Source organism: Eulemur rufifrons, chromosome 1 (genome assembly GCF_041146395.1).
Source record: "Eulemur rufifrons isolate Redbay chromosome 1, OSU_ERuf_1, whole genome shotgun sequence".
Classification (NCBI taxonomy): domain Eukaryota; kingdom Metazoa; phylum Chordata; class Mammalia; order Primates; family Lemuridae; genus Eulemur; species Eulemur rufifrons.
This window is the reverse complement of record NC_090983.1, coordinates 19172922-19179053: the sequence shown is the minus strand read 5'-3', so window position 1 is coordinate 19179053 and position 6132 is coordinate 19172922.

The following is a 6132-nucleotide window of genomic DNA, read 5'->3' as shown; positions in this document are numbered from 1 at the left end:
GAATCTAGACCGGACCCCCCCTCGCAGCCCCTGGAGTTTCCCTGCCTGGACCCTGGACAAGGCTTTGCAGGGACCGGGTGGTCCTCGGGGGGAGGCAGAGGTGGGCACAGGTCTGTCTTCCTCTCTCCCACCTCCGGACAACACTGCAAAGGGAGACAGGAATGGGAAGCATTGGAATTGGGGTTCTCTGGCTGCTGAAAGAAAGGAGAGCTCCGTCCTTGCTAGGGTGAGACATTTCAACTCGGCCGAAAGGAAGGGCGTGGCGCTGTTGACTGGCATATTCACAAAGGCGTCACCACTGAGAGTCCAGGTGCTGCTCTGTGAGGGGCGCACATAACTGGCCCCCAGACCAGCAGATGTCAAGTGGAAATGAAGGGCTGTCTGTGAAGGAACACAGGCTGAGGAACTGTGGAAACTGAGGCATGGCACATGGGCCCTGTGTCCTAGGCGAAGGTCTGTATCAGAGCTCTGCCACCTGTTCTACAGGCCCCTGAACCCCGGTGAATCCCAGGGGGCTTCCCCTGCTTAGCATGGGCCTTGGGGGAGGAATGCTCAGCTCTTGGGGCCCACTGTCCACCCTGTCCCCTCCTCAGCACACAGCACAGAGCCAGCCCCCTATGTCTGGAGTCGGAACCTCCTGACACAGAAACCGTCCATCTAGTAAGTCCGAGAGGCAGCGGCACACCTGGGCCCTTTACCAGGTCTGAGATGAGCTTGGCTGGAAAGGAAGAAATCCTCAGAAAAGGCACGAGATGAGCTTTCTTGGAGTGCAAGGAAATCCGATCCCTGAGAATAGACAGAGCCCTGCCAAGAGGGAGTGCTCTAGGCTGCACGGGCCAAGGCCAGCGTGTGGCCGGCTGCCCTGAAAGGACATTGATTCAGTTAATCCTCATGAACCCATGAAAGAAGTACTACTATAATATTAGTTCCACTTTACAGATGAGGAAAAGGTCCCCGGAAGTGTCCAAACCATCCTGCCCTGGGGCTGGGGTCCCCTGGCTCCAGAGTGTGGCAGCCGCCCACCCTGAGTTCTGCTGCCCCTGAGGGTGGAAGCAGGATGGAGGCTGGGAGACAGCCTGGGTGCTCTGGGCACGGGCTGGATCTGGGCCCTGAAGGTGGGCAGCCCCTCCCTGGTCCCCTCGGTTCCTGTAAAGAACAGTCAGCACCTGGGGCCGCTGTCCGGGGCGGGGCAGCCCGGCTGGCTCTCCCGGGAAGCACGGTGGTCCCCAACCTTGGCCAACATTTGAATCCACAGGGGCACTTAAAAAAACCCTGATGCCAGTGTGTCACCCTCCAAGAATCCCATCTAACTGGCCCAGGCAGGGTCTTTTTTCTTGGGTTCCAAGGTGATTGTGGGCCAGGGAGGAGGCTAGAAGAATGCCGGAGTCAGGACGCCTGGGTTTGGATCCAATCCTACCACGTACCACTCCATTGCCCTGGGCCGTGTCACATGCCTTGTCCAAGCCTCAGTTTTCCTCATCTGTCTCATGGGGGTGATTTCAGCCTCAAGTGAGAGGGTGGTGTCCAGCTGACTATGCGTGGGGAGGTGCTTGGGAAGCTCCAGGGCTGTGTAAAATGGGAGGATTACCACGGCGTGGCTGGGTCAGCCCTCTGCCAGGCCTCATGCCCCAGGGTCGCTTGCGCAGACCTTTTCTGTAGCGATTTGCTGAGGGCTTCTCCCTGCCATTTCCTGTCCGTTGCCCACAGCGCTTTTGTGGTCTAAACAGTGGAAGAGGTGGCTTTTATGGGCGTGTGAGCAGCACCTCTGCTGTGGCTTTAGCTACAGGAGCCACACTACCTGAAGGATTGTGTGACCTGGACACCCTTGCTGAGAGGAGGCATCATTGCATCCATGTGGGCAGATGGCTGGCTGGGCAGGGATCTGGAAGCTGTCAAGCAGATCTCTCACCTGGAACTGACCGCGCCTTTTGAAAGTTTAAGCCCGGCAGGTGACAGACGACGGGGCTCTACTGCCACCCTGAGGCAACACAGGGAACTGCAGCTGAGCGTCCGCCGGGCCTTGGCCAAAGCATCCTTCCTAAGAGCGGTCCAGGATGCGGCAGCGGAGACGCTCGTCATCACCGGCCCTGCCCCAGACGGCCTGAGTTAGAATCGCGGGAAGGGGCCTGGGAATCTCCATGGAAACATGCCTCCTGTGTTCCTACATTCACCAGTGTAGGACCGGTGACTCAATTTGTAGGAGCCAGGTCAAAATGAAAACATGGAGCCCGCTGTTCAGAAATTATTGAGAATTTCAAGACAGTGGCAGCAGAGCATCCAGCCAAGCACGGGCCCCGTGGGGCTGCGCAGGTTGCATGTCCGAGAGGCTGCGCCTCTTCTCATGCCCTCTGGAGCTGGACAACCACTGCTGCCGTCGCTGAATCCAGTCAGTGTGTCTCGAATACTAGCTACCCATGGTGCGATGGCGCAGTGTGAGCACGGAAGTGAGGCAGCCTTTGAACACAATCTGGACTCTACTTCTTCTGGGTTATGTGACTTTGGACACGTTTCTAACCTCTACGAACCTCCTTTACTTCACATTTAAATATTGGGGTAACTTCTCAAAGACTCACTGTATCCCAGGCTCAGTGTTAAGGTGTCGGGATATGAAGATGAAACAGATTATGGCCTTTGTCCTGAAGGGCTGACATTCTCATGGAAGGAAACAGCCTCAAAAACTCAGGGACGGCCCTCGGTGCCACGGGGGTGTGCCCCCCAGCAGGTGCTGCGGGAGCAAGTGGTAGGAATATCTATGCCTGCTGTCCAGGAAGGCGTCTCAGAGGGGGGTATGAGGGCAGAGGTGTAAGGAGGAAGTAGGAATTGGGGGAAAGGAGTGGGGAAGATGTGCATGCATACATGAGCATGCGTGCACATGTGAATGCATGTATGTGCATGTATGTGATGTGTGTGCATGTGAAGATATGTGAGAGTATGTGTGGGGGTGGATTCAGACAGAGGAGCAGGTGCGCAAAGCCTTCAGTCATGAGCTGCACAATGAACTTGGACACGTGCAAGTGGCTGGGGATACGTGGGGTGAAGGGAGGATGCAGGTAGAGGAGCAGCTGAAAAGGAAGCCAGAGCCCAGCAGGAGGGACCTCTGGTGTCTTGCTGAGGGACTGAAACTTTGGACCAAAAGCTGGGAAGGTACCAAGGAAGGAAGTCAGGCAGAGGATGGGCATGATTGGATCCGTGTTTGGAAGTGACCCGTGACAGAGATGTCCAGCGCAGAGGACAAGGCACGGGAGGGGAGTGGGCAGGACGTCCTGTGGGAGGAATTGCGTGACCCGGGTGAGAAGGGGCAGGGCCTGAATGAGGGAGGTCCGGGGAGGTGGAGAGAAGGTCAGGTTTGAGGGTTGTCATTGAGGTTGCTGATTCCTAGGACTTGGTGGCGTATTGGATGTAGGGGGTGACTGTGGAGCGGGACAGATGCTGGGGCTCAGGCTTGGGCACCTGGGTGGGTGTGGTGTCCTCCTCTGGGAGAGGAGGAGGAGAGGGTGAAGAGAGATGAGACGGGGGAGGAGGGATGGCTTAGTGGGGAAGATGATGCCTTCAATTTTGTTGTTGTTATTGAACTTGTACTTTGTGAAGCCTCAGACAAAATGATAAGAGGCAAAGTGCCTGAGCTGTCAGGGTGAGTTCAGCTTGGGGCACATTGAATTTGAGTTGCCTGAGGGACGCTGGGTGGAGAAGACATCCTTGGGTCCCCTCATACTCGTCCTGACGTCCAATTCATGGGCAAGTCCCATCAGCGCTGTCTGAAAGCCATCTCTGTTCCCTTCTGTCCCTGTCCTCTGTCACCAGCACAGAGGGAGAGGGGGTGGTCGATGGGGGAAGGGCTGTCCCTTGGGAGCAGAGGAGGGAAAGGGACGGGACGCAAGGGTGGTTTGGGGGATGATCTGTTGGGGTTGGGAGGGGCGATGAGGGCGGTCTCTCTCTCAGAGGGAGAAGGCAAGGGCTCCCCAGGAGTGAGGGAGGGTGGTGCACCATGTGGGGACAGGAAGGGAATGTAGGAGGGAGATGATTGACGAGAGGGCCCTAATGGGCTGCCCAGGCAGGAATTGGGGCCCGTGGAGCCTCAGGGTCTGTGGGCTTGTCTCTGTGCCATGAGAGGGTGGCACTTTCCACTGTGCAGGAGGGACGTGCCAGGCCTGGAGACTGACGGGCAGGGGAGACCCAGTCAGGAAGCCACAGGGAGAGCCATGGGCTCTGTTCTCCCTGGGGAAGGGAGCAGGGCCAGAGAGGGCTGACGGACTGGAAGACAAGGTGGGCGAGACCAGAGGCTCTCACTTCTCTCACTCCAGGAGTGGACGGGGATTGGAATGGGAGAGTGGGGTTTTCAGATTTAAGCTTAAGTGGACGGAGCTGCAGAGTGGGATGGAGCGCCCGGGCCGCTGGGCTGAGCTGGGAGAGGGCAGCTGCCAGGCCCGCCAGTCTACTGAATCTCCAGGAGCCAGAGGGGGTCACTTGATCGCTGGGCGCTGTGGGCGTTGTCCCGGTGACCACAGACTGTGCGGGGCAGTTGTGGGGATCCTCGGTGGCCATGGGTTGTGAGCAGGGAGCTAAGAGCTGAGGGCTGCACAGGAGGGAGGAGGCGCAGGGGAGGAGAGGAAAGGCCATCCTGGGGCCTGCCTGCAGGTCCTCCTCCTGCGCCCCCACTCGAGCACCCCTGGACAGGGCAGTGAGGAGGTGGCCGCCCCTATCTGCATCGCCTCCCACATCTCCACAGCCTCCCTCTTTACCTTCACTGCCAGGGAAGTGGCTTCACAGGTGACGTGGGGCCGGGCTCAAGTGACCAGGCGTCTAAATGCTATGCCTGGGCTTCTTCAGCTGGACTGACTCCTCTACCAACCGGAGGCAACCTGGGTCCGACAGGTCTCAGGGAAGGGTTCCAGCCACCCCAGAAGGACATGTGACTGATGACGGGCTAGCCCCCTGGGCAAGGCAGGGACGCCCCTGTGATGTGGCAGAGCAGGATGCCTGGGGTCCGCTGGGCTGTGCAGGGAGGAGATGCCGCCACCTCTGTCTCCCGGCTGTGCCAGTGGGGTGCTTACAGGGTGGCGTGCTGCGAGGCTCTGTGAACCAAGAGGGTGTGGGGAGCTCAGGGAAGGGCCTAGGGGAGAAGGGGCCGAGGAGGGAGGGACATAACAGGGCGACTGAGGCAGCAGTAGGAGGATGCGTGGACTGTGCTCTTCAAGCCACCAAAGGGTTGAAATCAGAGTTGCCATTTCAGTTTCCCTCTTCACTGGGCACAAACAGCAGTGGGGGTGAGTAGGGGCCGGAGGGAGGATTCACCTCGGCCAGAGGATCCCAGGAGTTCAGAGCTTACAAGGCACTGGAATAAGTGACAGAGGAGCATTCTAGAAATGTCTTCTTTAAAATGCTTTCCAAGGAGAAGAGACTAATCATTTGCTGAAGGGAAGATTAAGGCCACTTCATTTAATAGCAGGGGCTGAGATTAAACGAGAGTGGTAACAGCAGCATCAGAACAGCGGACGTTGGCAGCCCTAAGCCTCTGTGTGCATGAACTCCTAGGATCTCGCAGCAGCCCTGTAAGGCTTTACCCTCAGGGAAAGGGAGGCGTGAGGAGGTTGAGCAGGGTGCCCTGGGCCAGGCATCCATGGTGGTTGGAGAAGGGGCCACCGGAGTTCTGGGGGCACAGCCTGTCTGGGAGGATCAGGGTCCTCTCTGGAAGGAGCAGGCCCCTCGGCCCTGACCCAGCCTGGGTCCTCTCCCCTTCCCTGCTGGGCTGTGGCCCCAGGCGGGTCCTGGGTGGTCACCTCACCCCCTGCCTGCCTTCCCTGAGCCCTCGGAGGACGCGACGCAGGCTAACTGAATGCATAGCTTTATTAAATAAATGCTTTGTCATGACAAAAGACAAAGATCGAGGAGTAACATAAATTATAAGTTGAATAAATAGTATACAGCAATCTTCACTTTTTAATAAAACGTGAGATCCTCTGTTTGTTTGTTTTTTATTTATTTCCTTAAGTACAAAATGCTAAACAGGAGCCGAGCTCTTCTGCATTCAGGTGATTTGCTTTCTTCTGCTTTTTTTTTTTTCTGTTTGTTTGTCGATTTATTTTTTAATCCTTTCACCAGTAAAGATTATGAGCATTTACTTTATTTTTTTTT